The following is a 14,072-nucleotide window of genomic DNA, read 5'->3' on the forward strand; positions in this document are numbered from 1 at the left end:
ATTGAGATGCCACGCTACGGACGTCGTCTACGATTTTCAAGCTAATCAGGAGCATTGATTTGGCATCAGTCTCTATGAGAATAAATAATAAAGCAGTGGAAGGAACCTTTATGGCCCTTGTGCATTTGTAGGTGGTAAGTTTTGTTTTGGTGTCTTTCATACAAGTGCTGTCGGACGTGGTAATGGATGGCTTACTGTTGCTGTTATATTATGTACCACTGCATCGCTGTCTGGATTTGAGAGTTTTAGTGCGAGAGATCTGATTGTGTACAAGACCTTTCATATCACTGTGTTTGCCAACAAGGACTGTGGGGAATCTACCTGCCAGCCCGATGGTCCTCTGATGATTAATAAAAGGAATTGGATGAAAGTTGGTTCACATGAATGTTTCTTTCTTGAAGTAAAAAGCATCGTTATAACAACAATAAAGAGTCTGACCACTTACTACAGGTGTACATGGTCAGCGTGGATAAAATAAAAATAACCTGGAAAATATTTACAGTAAGATTGACGTGGGACTGACACTTGTTAATTATATCACAGACGTTACTACAAACGACCACCGCCGAAGTCGATGCAGCGATGTGCTCGGTTTATCAAAATGCGAGACACGTGTAGCTGCTCTGCCTGAGGGACAGCAGCAACAGGGTTTACATTGTTTTGCTGTAGCTCTTCGCACATGCGGGGACTGTGACTATGCACTAACCTTCAACTTGTCACAAAGGTAAAAATCAAAAGGTAGATGGATGAAATGAGCGAAATCTCGCTGAAAATGTCTGTACAGTCTTTCATCTTGTGTGAGTTGATCCACGTATGAGTTAAATAGCAGCATTGAAAGTTTGGTGAAAGAATGCTGTTACGATTCGGGCACCAGACATACGAGAGGCGTTTGAAAAGTCCGTGAATACATAAAAACTACTTACGTGTTTGGGGTTAACCTTTTATTTCGACAGTCTCCTGTTAGACTTATACACTTCGTCCAACGCTGTTCTAATTTGTTGATCCCTTCCGAATAATAGGAATTGTCCAAGTCTGCAAAATAGCTATTAGTTGCTGCAATCACCTCCTCGTTTGAATAAAATCTTTGTCCCGCCAGCCATTTATTCAAACTGGGAAACAAATAGTAGTCCGAGGGAGCCAAGTCTGGAGAATGAGGAGGATGTGAAAAGAGGTGGAATCCTATTTCCATTAACTTTGCGATCACAAATGCTGAAGTGTGTGCTGGTGGTGCATTGTCGTGATGGAAAAGGACTGTTTTACAGTACAATCGTCGGCGTTTTCCTTGCAGCTCGGTTTTCAAACGGTCCATAAACGATGAATAATACGCACCTGTAATAATTTTACCCTTTTTCAGATATTCGATAAGGATTGTCCCTTGCGAATCCCAAAAGACAGTCGCCATAACCTTTCCGGCCGAAGGAATGGTCTTCGCCTTTTTTGGTGCAGATTCTTCCTTGGTAACCCATTGTTTAGATTGTTGTTTGGTCTCAGGAGTAGAGCAATGTATCCATGTTTCATCCACAGTGACGAAACGACTCTCAAAGCCTGCGGATTCTTCCTGAACAGCTGCAAACAATCCTAGCAACACTTCACACGTTTCAGTTTTTGGTCAAGCGTGAACAATCGCGGAACCCACTTTGCGGATAGTTTTCTCATGTCCAAATGTTTATGCAAATTATTATGTACCCGTTCATTCAAGATGCCCACAGTACTGGCAATCTCGCACACATTAACCCTTCTGTCATCCATCACCATATCATGGATTTTATCAATGGTTTCTGGAGTCGCAACCTCCACAGGGCGTCCAGAACGTTCAGCATCACTTGTGCCCATACGGCCACTCCGAAATTTTTGAAACCACTTATAAACTGTTGTCCGCAGCTCGTGGTCGTGCGGTAGCGTTCTCGCTTCCCGCGCCCGAGTTCCCGGGTTCGATTCCCGGCGGGGTCAGGGATTTTCTCTGCCTCGTGATGACTGGGTGTTGTGTGCTGTCCTTAGGTAAGTTAGGTTTAAGTAGTTCTAAGTTCTAGGAGACTGATGACCATAGATGTTAAGTCCCATAGTGCTCAGAGCCATCTGAACCATTTATAAACTGTTCTAATCGAAGGTGCAGAGTCAACGTAATGTTTATCAAGCTTCTCTTTAGTCTCCTGAGGCGTTTTGCCTTTCATAAAGTAATGTTTAATCACCACACGAAATTCATTTTAGTCCATTTTTTGGCAATCACTCGACTTCCTTGATTCACACGAATGCAAAGACAAAGAAATAGACCAATATGGCTGAAACCTGGTGTGCGTTCTTTCCAAAGATGCTACTAACTAAACATGACCTCGATACGCGGCGGTGGTGCAATCTCTCAGAATTTGCACAGACTTTTCAAACGCCCCTTGTAGTGCAGCAAACACCAATCTTGAGATTATTGGACGACTCTTCGAACTACTGATGGAGACTTTCTGATGCATAAAGGCGCGTGTTCTGCGAGTTTACATATCCTGACAATCTTAACCTCGTGTGATCTCAAGAAACGAAAAACTGACGATCCGGAAGTCCCGAGTCCACTCAGAAACCACTGGAATAAAACTGGAAAGTTTATATTGACGCTCCAACTCCAAAATTCCATCGTTAATGAAACAGACGCAGTATCTTTTCAACGATTCGACAAGACGAGCTTATTTGCCACTTGTACAGATAAACTGCGTTCAGATAACGGGAACCTATGACCTTTCTGTCTGAACAGAGCCTGGTTTGTAAGTCGCGTGCTTGCCAACGCCGGTTTGTTCGGCACTAGAGGCGTGGAAAAGGAACCCAGCACTACTTTCAGCCAGGAAGCTGTTAGGAGCGTTCCGGGACGTGCCTAATCTGTAATGTGCTCGCAGCGTGCGCGTGTTTGCAAATGCTTTCCTGTTAAACTCTGTGAAACACCTAACTACAAAACACACACACACACACACACACACACACACACACACACACACTGCGAGGATTTCAGGAGGCTGTGAGGACACAGAAAGAGGAAGACAGAAATTGTACCCAGTCATCAGTGGAGCCGAAATTGATAGAGAGAAGCATGAGCCAGCGTGATTACACCTCTGCTATTCACAATATACAGGTTGAGCACGAAGTCTTGCCCTGATTATAACAATTTATTACAGAATAACCGTTTGACATAATAATGCCGTTACATAGATTAGTGTTACTAGTTTTTTAAGACCACTTGTGTTAGCCGGACGGAGTGGCCGAGCGGTTCTAGGCGCTACAGTCTGGAACCGCACGACCGCTACGGTCGCAGGTCCGAATCCTGCCTCGGGCATGGATGTGTGTGATGTTCTTAGGTTAGTTAGGTTCAAGTAGTTCTAAGTTCGCCGCGCGGGATTAACCGAGCGTTCTAAGGCGCTGCAGTCATGGACTGTGCGGCTGGTCCCGACGGAGGTTCGAGTCCTCCCTCGGACATGGGTGTGTGTCTTTGTCCTTAGGATAATTTAGGTTAAGTAGCGTGTACGCTTAGGGACTGATGACCTTAGAACTTTAAAAATGTTCAAATGTGTGTGAAATCTTACGGGACTTAACTGCTAAGTTCTAGGGGACTGATGACTACAAAAGTCAAGTCCCATAGTGTTCAGAGCCATTTGAACCATTTCAAAATTTCAAAATTTGCTCTTTATACAACGTTTATTATGTTTACAGAAATACGTGTACAGAATTTCGTAACTCTAGCATTCATAGAATCTGAGGAAAAAGTACATAAACTTTGTTTTTTAAACTTTTCAGGAAACTCAGTTTAAAGTTCAACCTAACTTTTTTCCTTATGTCACTTCTTCAGAAGGCACCACATTTGTACTCTGGGCCGAATTTCCCTTCACGGCTTCTCTTCTGGTTTCTTGTTGTCTGTTTTCTTTCCTTTACCAGGTCTTCAACTGGCTTTTCAAGTGCAGAGAAGCGCTGTAAATCGATTTTTCTCAGGATGTCTTGAGTAAAATTTCCTATCTTGCAGCCCATTCTTTCTAATACCTTCATCCTCCCGACGTCCCCATCATTAAATACAATAACTGCATCGTAAGTTGCAATTCTGACAGCTGTAGGAGATGCAAATGTGTTTTTAGGGGATCGTTTCCATATCAGTGAATTTAGAGACTCATTTGGATTTTGGGTTTTGCCATGAACACAGTTTTTGAGAAGTGCAGGATCGGTCAGTACCCACAGCAGCTTGTATCGTAGCCTCCAGTTCGCCGACGCCACCAACTGGTGTGACGAAGACTGTCCTTGATATAGCCCCAGATAAAAAAGGTCAAGGGGCGAGCAGGGTGGCGAAGGTGTTGGACCGTTCCTTCCGATCCACCGATCCGGACACTACACCCCTCTCCAGACATTACCCCCCCCCCCTTGACTTTTTTTTTCTGGGGTTATATCAAGGACAGAGTCTTCGTCACAACAGTTGCTGACGTCGACGAACTGAAGGCTAGGATACAAGCTGCTATGGGTACTGCGACAGAACACGTTACGAAACACCTGGCGGGAAGTGCGATACCGCCTCGACGTTCTTCGAGCTACCAAGGGAGCACAAGTTGGGGTTTACTAACGTAAGTGGCCTTTAAAAAAAACTAATAACACTAACCCATATAACGGCATCAAATGGGTCTTACTATGTCAAACGGTTATTCTGTTATAAATTTTTATTATCAGGGCAAGACTTCGTGCTCACCCTGTACTTCAACACGAGGAAGTGCTTCAACATCCCAAGCCTTTGGGCAGTGGCTTGCCGGCTGAGGTCACGTGACACTGTTGATGGCAATCTGACCTTCGTGTGCGGACCTTGAGCTGGAGGGACTCTTTTGTGCCTTGCGGGAGGCGACGGCCATTTACTGGAGTCGAATTTCACCCTCCCTCTTCTTCCAACTCCGTCAACAACAAGACGAACGCAACAGAGAAAAACACAGTCACCAATCATCCGCGCGACAAACTTACATTTAAAACTCTCCCACCCTCTTAATCACGCAGAAACTCAAGGGCAACATTCACGAAAAGTTCACACACTTATCTGTATTAATTACTTAATATCATCCAACACAAATGTTGTTTTTGAAAGCCTGCAAATGTTTCAACAATGATTTAAATAATAAACTACAGAACTATTTAAAGTTTTTCGTGGGTAGCACGACACGATTCAGAAATTCATTCAAATTTTGGAGCGCCGTGGTAGAGTACGTTAATACTGTACGTTTGTTGCTTTGCTCCTATATGTGTTACTGCAAATGGAAACTATAAATTTTGGAATTTGTTGATGCTACTGTAAGAAAACCATTTTTTGTTTATACACTCACAGGTATTGTTTTGAGCTTCTTTCATTACACAGAAATTCAACCACACGCAAACCATTAGTCACACGGACTGCTTTACGTTAACTCATAGTACGGTACAGATACAAAGTAACGGTATTGCATCCAAAAGAGTTAGGAAACAGTCAGAGGCACTCTATTTTAGTATACTACATTTGTATTTACATTAAGTCGTAGCTTATGACGACTGTTAGTGATAGCTGTTATAAGTGAATGATGGTTTGCGTGAATTTCTGTGTAAGTTGTTGTTGTTGTTGTTGTTGTTGTGGTCTTCAGTCCTGAGACTGGTTTGATGCAGCTCTCCATGCTACTCTATCCTGTGCAAGCTGCTTCATCTCCCAGTACCTACTGCAACCTACATCCTTCTGAATCTCCTTAGTGTATTCATCTCTTGGTCTCCTTCTACGATTTTTACCCCCCCCCCCCCCCCACGCTGCCCTCCAATACTAAATTGGTGATCTTTTGATGCCTAAGAACATGTCCTACCAACCGATCCCTTCTTCTAGTCAAGTTGTGCCACAAACTTCTCCTCTCCCCAATCCTATTCAATACCTCCTCATTAATTATATGATCTACCCATCTAATCTTCAGCATTCTTCTGTAGCACCACATTTCGAAAGCTTCTATTCTTTCTTGTCCAAACTATTTATCGTCCATGTTTCACTTCCATACATGGCTACGCTCCATACAAATACTTTCAGAAATGACTTCCTGACATTTAAATCTATACTCGATGTTCACAAGTTTCTCTTCTTCAGAAACGCTTTCTTTGCCATTGCCAGTCTACATTTTACATCCTCTCTTCTTCGACCATCATCAGTTAGTTTGCTCCCCAAATAGCAAAACTCTTTTACTACTTTAAGTGTCTCATTTCCTAATTTAATTCCCTCAGCATCACCCAAGTTAACTCGACTACATTCCATTACCATAGTTTTGCTTTTGTTGATGTTCATCTTATATCCTCCTTCCAAGAAACTGTCCATTCCGTTCAGCTGCTCTTCCAAGTCCTTTGCTGTCTCTGACAGAATTACAATGTCATCGGCGAACCTCATAGTTTTTATTCTTCTCCATGGATTTTAATACCTACTCCGAATTTTTCTTTTGTTTCCTTTACTGCTTGCTCAATATACAGATTGAATAACATCGGGGACAGGCTACAACCCTGCCTCACTCCCTTCCCAACCGCTGCTTCCCTTTCATGCCCCTAGACTATTATAACTGCCATCTGGTTTCTGTACAAATTGTAAATAACCTTTCGCTCCCTGTATTTTACCCCTGCCACCTTCAGAATTTGAAAGAGAGTATTCGTCTACATTGCCAAAAGTTTTCTCTAAGTCTACAAATGCTAGAAACGTAGGTTTGCCTTTCCTTAATCTAGCTTCTAAGATAAGTGGTAGGGTCAGTATTGCCTCACGTGTTCCAATATTTCTATGGAATCGAAACTGATCTTCGCCGAGGTCAGGTTCTACCAGTTTTTCCATTCGTCTGTAGAGAATACGCGTTAGTATTTTGCATCCGTGACTTATTAATATAAGTATGTACACAAAAATACTGTTTCCTGATATTAGTGTCTATACATTAAAACACAAATATTTACCGTTTTCAGGGCGAGTAATATGCACGCATACATCACATACAGTACTAATGTACACTCCCAACAACACTCGATAAATAATAAAACTCCCGGAACATTCGAGTTAGGTATGAAAAATGGAACAGGGGTACTAGTTTATTATTTAAATCATATCTGAATTAATTGTTCTAAGATTTCATTGTCAATTATCAAATATACTGTTTAATCTAGTGTACGCTAAAACTATCTGATTCAAGATTTTCTTAGTGATATATGCTCTTTACACGAGAGCAGGTTGCTTACTGATGAATCCGAGTAACGATTAACATACAAGTAATAGAAGCGAGTATTGTAGTCCATGTTCGTGTTGATAATTCCAATACGAACGTATCACTCATATTTTACTAATAGACTGCAAAGGTGTATATTATTTTCGATTATTGTTATACACAACGAAGATTACATCCACTCTACGAAACTTGCATTTTGAACTACCCTTTCCGTTCAGGCTGAAAGCGACGGTAAGAGCAGCAGCAAATGGTGTTAAAACGCGGACAGCACAGTAGTTCATCGTACAATATAAAAATACGGGGTGAAGTTCGATTCTTTCCGTATCCAGGAGAACAACGGTGGACAAATAAGAACACTAAAATTTTACCTGTCAGATAGAAAAAGAAGAGAGATCTCCGCTGTATCACTGAGAACAGCATTCTATGTCTTAACACACTCAGAAAGAATAAATTAATATATGCTTTCGGTCATGAACTAAACAAACAGGTCATTTCGTAAGTGGTGGCAAATGACAGCACGCAGAGGGGTTCTTTAAACGTTTGCATCTACTGAGATTTGAAAGAAATCATTTTTTTAAACTGGTGAGTGCACCATCGGGAAGGCTTTCGAAAAACTCGTGTAGTGTACACTGAAAACGGCAACAATCATTTTTTTCTTTCTTTGCTGCTTTCACCTTGTGCAAGGCCACAGCGACACGAAATCGTCAAGTTGAATTTACATCCCACTGCCAGTAATAGGAAGTAAAAGCGCTACTTCTTTAGGTAGTCGCCGCTCCGTCTTGGACGTATGTCGTAGCGTGGTACCAACTTTCCAATACCCTCGTCGTAGAAGGCAAGTCGCCTGCGCTTTCCGCCAGTTCTCTACACTGGTCTGCAGCTCGCTGTCTGTGCCAAAATGATAGCTAGCGTTTTCAGCGAGCAAGGAGATGCAAATCGGAAACAGCCAATTACGGGCTGTATGGTGTGGCTGATGATACACTTCCCATCGAAAACGCTGCTTGGAACCTACCGCACCACTGCCACGCATCATAGTTACGTTGTGTGGGCTGCATGCAAGCAGGCGGAACCCCTCAGCATGAACAATCTGAACGACAGAAATCACTCCACACTTGAGGGTGGCGATTGTTCTAGCACCGTTATGTGATCACAGTGCGCTCACAACTGGAAAGTTTAACGAGACGCGATCGATGGTCATACTACAGATAATGCGCAAAGCATGTTTGCACAACTTCAGAATTTTCAATTTTGCGACCGACTGGACCTTGGAAAAACATTGCCGTTGTACATCAAATAATTGGGTCTGCTTGCAATCTCATTTTCAGGAAGAAATTACATGTAACATTAAACAACAGAGCAACACGGCGTCAAATATCCGTGGACAACGCGAACACCTCGTCGGCGCTTCATTGCTATCTCCTTGAGAAAACATCGACACGGCTCTTGAAACCTCAGAAGCTCTGTTCGCAAACACAAGAAGGTTTGCAAGATGGAGTTGTACGCGGAAGAAAGTAACGGTAGCTACTTACGTAATGATTACACTGGAGATTGGTGTTTACAAGGAACGAGGAGTGGCTTCACACGTTTCGCAGCCATCCAACTGTACTGACCTGTAACAGAAGGAAAAAGACAATGGCTTGATTGGTTTTTCAATAAATACACTGCTACAGTGTTGAACAATTAGGGCTACCAGAGGTAACTAATAACATGAACGATGGTAACATTGACAATTCAGCACATATTTAACAACATATTACGATGTAATAAGTGTCGTACTCTTCGGATCTTGTGGGACTAGCCTATTCAAAAGGCTGCATTTTGACGACGTCATGGACTCATGTCAGAGAGTCTTATATTCTGACAGAATGTAACTTTTGCAGTGTTACTTGAAAATGGCCCTACGGCCGAAATTGCAATCTAATAATAAATATTTCATACAGTCAACGGCGACTATGATGTCTTAAGAAATATTATACGACTGTGAATCCCAACCATGAGAAGTTAATCAAATAAGATGTTTGTTTGCTGTTTTTGTTTCTGCAGTGGAATCACGATATGGAGACCGTTAATTATTGCAGACTCCGCCACCATTTCAAATCATTTTTACGAGTCATTCTAATTTCAGGTGGTAGTGGTATGTTCGTGATATAATTAACTGTAAGGAGATAAGAATCGATAGTTTTCATCATCTTGCTCATGATCACGAACAAGATAAAAAGAAGCATAACTCAGCCGTGGCAGTTCGTTTCGTGTCGATTCGTCGCTGATTGCGTATCCTTAAAAAAGTTCAAATGCCTCTGAGCACTATGGGACTCAACATCTGAGGTCATCAGTCCCCTAGAACTTAGAACTACTTAAACCTAAGAACATCACACACATCCATGCCCGAGGCAGGATTCGAACCTGCGACCGTAGCGGTCGCGCGGTTCCAGAGAGAAGCGCCTAGAACCGCTTTTTTTTTTTTTTAGTCATAACATTCCACAGTGGTACATAATTTTGAACTGACATTTAAAAGTAATAAAACAAATTAAAATTAATTACAAGTTCCTTGGCATTTTAGAAAAAAATCCAAGTCTAAACCAGATAGTGATGTTCGTCACTTGATCGTATTTGTTTTTCAAAGATCAAATTGTCTCCCGTTTCTTCATGTTCTGAATCGCATAATCGAAAATGGAGTTCACATGACTGTTCTTCTGAGGAAGTTGGCGTATGTATCATAATAATTATTCATGCGTAGTAGCTTGTGATGCTGGTCGGAAATGTACGTCCAAAAATCTCCTTCGCTCCTTTCTTTACTGGACAGCAGGTAAAATACCGCGTGTCCCTTCAACCAGCTGACGGCATTTTTCTTCCATGTGGGGTATAGATCTTCTTTCGGGTATAAAAGGCACGCTGGCGTTATCAAATACGGCGGTTTTCTCTGCATAGTTGCTAATTTTTTTCTAATTGACAACCATATATTATTCGCATTTCCACAGACAAATTGATGTTCATCTGTATCAATCAGGTTGCAAGTGGTACACAAAGGGGAATCAGCCAGGTGAATGGAATGTAGTCCGGAGTTCGTTGGAAATTTCCTATTCACAAAGTAGTACCACAATGACCGCACTTTTGTTGCTAAATACGGGTGGTGTATGTTCCTCCAGATATCATGCCAAGAGTGACCGACGTATTTTTGTTCTATGATGTTCTTGGTCTGAAAGTTCATTAAGTTTTGGTATATTTTCTTGACTTTGATGACATCTTTCTCGGGTGTTCCCAGTCCAATGTAGCTATATTCTACGAAGAAATGTTTTAGGTGGTGAAGTTCATTTGGGATGTGGTGAACGTCTATTGGGGCGTCCTGGCTGGCCGGCGCTATTTCATTTAACAAGAATGCCGGCCCTTGTGGCGAGGTAGCACTCCGCGGCCGGGAGGTCAGCTAAGAGAGGGAGGGTTGGATTAGTGGCACTGTGGCGGGAGCATCAAGCTTGGCAAGACCGCTTACCGTTGGTAGCTCTGCGGGCTATGGGGGCCTGGCAGGATTTTGCAGTGCTCACTATCTTGGTAGCTGAACCGTACTTTGGTTGTACGTTGGCCGACGGGTAGAACTGATTTTTGCCGCCTTCCGTTTGTCCATTAAAACCATATCTGCGGAGAAAGAAGCCTATCTTCTGTACGCCAATTTATTACTGTTCCGAACTCTGGATCCAAGCACTTCATTTGCTTCCTTCTGCATTTGTATTGCCAGCGTGGATGAGAGCTGGCTTCAAATTGTGTGTCAAACGACTGGCTTCAGCTGCTTTGGTTCCGGCTATGTGTAATGTGGCATTGTTTAAGTTTGCATGTGAGCGATTTGTTTTAAATTCACGTATTTATTTGTACTGAATACTGATGGAAATATTGGTGTCTTCTACTATTGCCCACGTGAACTGCTAAGAAATATTTAAGCTATGGTTAGATCACTGTATGGCTCTTCTGCTGGGTGTGTATGATCTGCTGTGTACCTGAGGCCTCACTGCTGGAACTGTGGTAAACTTTAAGCTTCCGAAGCTTAATCTGCCTTGCTTTAAGTTCTAGAATTTTACACGCATTGAGTTCTTGGTGATCTAAATCAGTGACCTAGCTAATATTTTACTGCAGATTATTTGATGTACCGTTAAAGTTACAAATATATGTCGGTGGTGTCTAACACACACACACACACTTAAGAACTTGAAACGTCTTTATTATGACATTTTATAAGACGTGAATCGGCCTGTTGCTTAGGCAACGATACATTTACAACTCTCAAAAACAATACAATCTTCTTTTGTATTTTGAGTTATCACAGAACATATAGCTCTGAAGCCAACCTTATCAATGTCAAAACACTCACTAACACACCAAAACACTATATGGAAGAGCAACTTGCTCCCACATTATAATGAGCAGTATAAGAGAAAAAAAAAAAAAAAACACATAGGAAAGTGACGAGCGGTTCCCACAAAGCGGCTGACAGAAGTAAATGAGAAAAATGAGTTTCCCAATATTCTTGATGTAAACAGCAAACGCTCACTAAACAGTAAAAAACAGTGCAAGAAAACGAGCAAAGCAACATCAACTCCTGGAGTTTGTTTTTCGGTACAGGTTCTTCTTTTCCTTCAAAAAATCAGAAACTGTTTCGCAGTTGCGAGTTTTTTCCGCTACTGTATCGAGTTTGAGGAAATTAATTGGTGCACAAAATCGATTTCTTTGTATCTTATAGGTTCACTTGTGCTTTGTTTCGATGTTGAGCACAGACGCTGTGGTAACTTCCTAGTACCCTGTAGCACAAAATTTGAAGGGTTTGTAGGGAAAATGTCGTCGCTGGCAACTTCCGCGTGATATGTTGCTATGTAGCACTTATCTAAATTTTTTTTGAAGTTGAAAGTAAGGTCACATCACACTACAATATGGAGAAAATAGAAAATTTTACGCGAATGCGCAAAGTGCACACAACTTACAGCTCAGACGTTAACAGTTCGGGCAAGTAGACACATGTTTCCCATATTAGTGATTTATGGTTGAACTTACTGCAGGAAGAAAATGACGACGAATAAATTCCACACTATCTGTTGCATAATGAGTACCAGAAAAGAAAAATTTCGAAGTAAAACATAACTGCTGCAAGGAAACTACCGATATTTACAAAACAAAGTAACTTCTTTGTTATCTGAAGCTAAAAACTGTGGCTGTTCACGGCTTGCACGTGTGAAGAGTAATGAACTTAAAAAAGCTTCTGTGATAATCTGTTGACTACCGATTTATCAGAACTTGAAACATCCTGGCAGCTTAAAACTGTGTGCCGGACAGAGACTCGAACTCGGGACCTTTGGCTTTTGCGGGCAAGTGCTCTACCATCTGAGCTACCCAAGCACGACTCACGACCCGTCCTCACAGCTTAAATTCTGCCAGTACCTCGACTCATACTTTCCAAACTTCACAGAAGCTCTTGTGCGAACTTGTTTTATTACAGTTTCCTTTCTTAAAAGTTTTCATTTGGCCTGTGACATTATTATTCATCATTTGGATTTGCAGCTCCTTGTGTTGACCGTGTTTGCAGTTATTGTTGGATGTGAGGTCCGCCAGTTATGCAAAATACCTTTTTTTTTCTCAGTACCCAAACATGTTTCAGCACCACTGTGCCATCATCAGTGGGTTTCCGTTTTATGTATTCTTTAGACTTGGTGTGCATGAATTTTCCGGGTCACTAGTGTATTATTTACTACAGGTAGCTTGTCATGTCTTCGTGTGACGAACCCTTTTATTCACCGCATCATGGTGAAGTGCCATGATGCACACGTAAATATAACACGTATTTTCCACAAATAAGGTAGTAAAACACTTTTCAGATCACTTTACGTGTGCATCACGACACCTCACCATGATGCAGAGAGTAAAAGGGCTTGCCACTCGAAAACATGACAAGCTACCTGTACTAAATAATACACAAGTGATCCGGAAAATCCATGCACACCACATGTAAAGAATAAATAAAACGGAAACCCACTGATGATAGCACAGTGGTGGTGAAACATGTTTGGGTACTGAAAAAAAAAACTGTGTTCTGCATAACTACACTATTTGCGTTTCGTAAGAATGTCCATTTCGGGTCGTAATAGTAAGCGGCTATCGTTTCGCGCTTACTCGGTACCAATATGGCGACGAACCCAAGACTTGACTTCACACGAATCAAAGGAGTCACCCTCTGCTTTCCTCTCCGCACGCTGTCTATTGTCTGGTATGGCTGCGGGAGCAACAGTTGGGCGTTTCCGTTCAGTATGCGCTCACACGCTGCCCGCTACCGTGTAGTAGTGGGTGTGCTTCAAAGGATGATAATTGTCTAATTACTTTTCTGAGCACTTTGGAAACCAGTACAGTCACGTAAAACGAACACGCCGCGCAAGAGAAACAATACATTGTTGTTGTTGTTGTTGTCTTCAGTCCCGAAACCGGTTTGATGCAGCTCTCCATGCTACTCTATCCTGTGCAAGCTGCTTCATTTCCAAGTAACTACTTCACCCTACATCCTTCTGAATCTGCTTGCTGTATTTATCTCTTGGTCTCCCTCTACGATTTTTACCCTTCACGCTGCCGTTCAATGCTAAATTTGTGATCCCCTGATGCCTCAGAACATGTCCTACCAACCGGTCCCTTCTTATCAAGTTGTACCACAAACTTCTCCCCAATACCTCCTCATTAGTTATGTGATCTACCCATCTAATCTTCAGCATTCTTCTGTATCACCACATTTCGAAAGCTTCTATTCTCTTTTTGTCGAAACTATTTATCGTCCATGTTTCACTTCCATACATGGCTACACTCCATACAAATGCTTTCAGAATCGACTTCCAGACACTTAAATCTGTACTCGATGTT

At 42.0% G+C, this 14,072-nt stretch overlaps 1 long non-coding RNA gene across 1 annotated transcript in view; it reads right to left on the reverse strand.

The window, feature by feature from the left end:
* Positions 1–14,072, reverse strand: part of LOC126176045 (uncharacterized) — a 447,202-nt gene that overhangs the window by 305,968 nt on the left and 127,162 nt on the right. The window contains exon 2 of the long non-coding RNA XR_007535639.1: positions 8,723–8,803. This is a non-coding gene — a long non-coding RNA (uncharacterized LOC126176045). The remainder of the gene's footprint in view (positions 1–8,722; positions 8,804–14,072) is intronic.

The sequence above is a fragment of the Schistocerca cancellata genome, chromosome 3, assembly GCF_023864275.1.
Source record: "Schistocerca cancellata isolate TAMUIC-IGC-003103 chromosome 3, iqSchCanc2.1, whole genome shotgun sequence".
NCBI classification, from domain to species: Eukaryota; Metazoa; Arthropoda; class Insecta; order Orthoptera; family Acrididae; genus Schistocerca; species Schistocerca cancellata.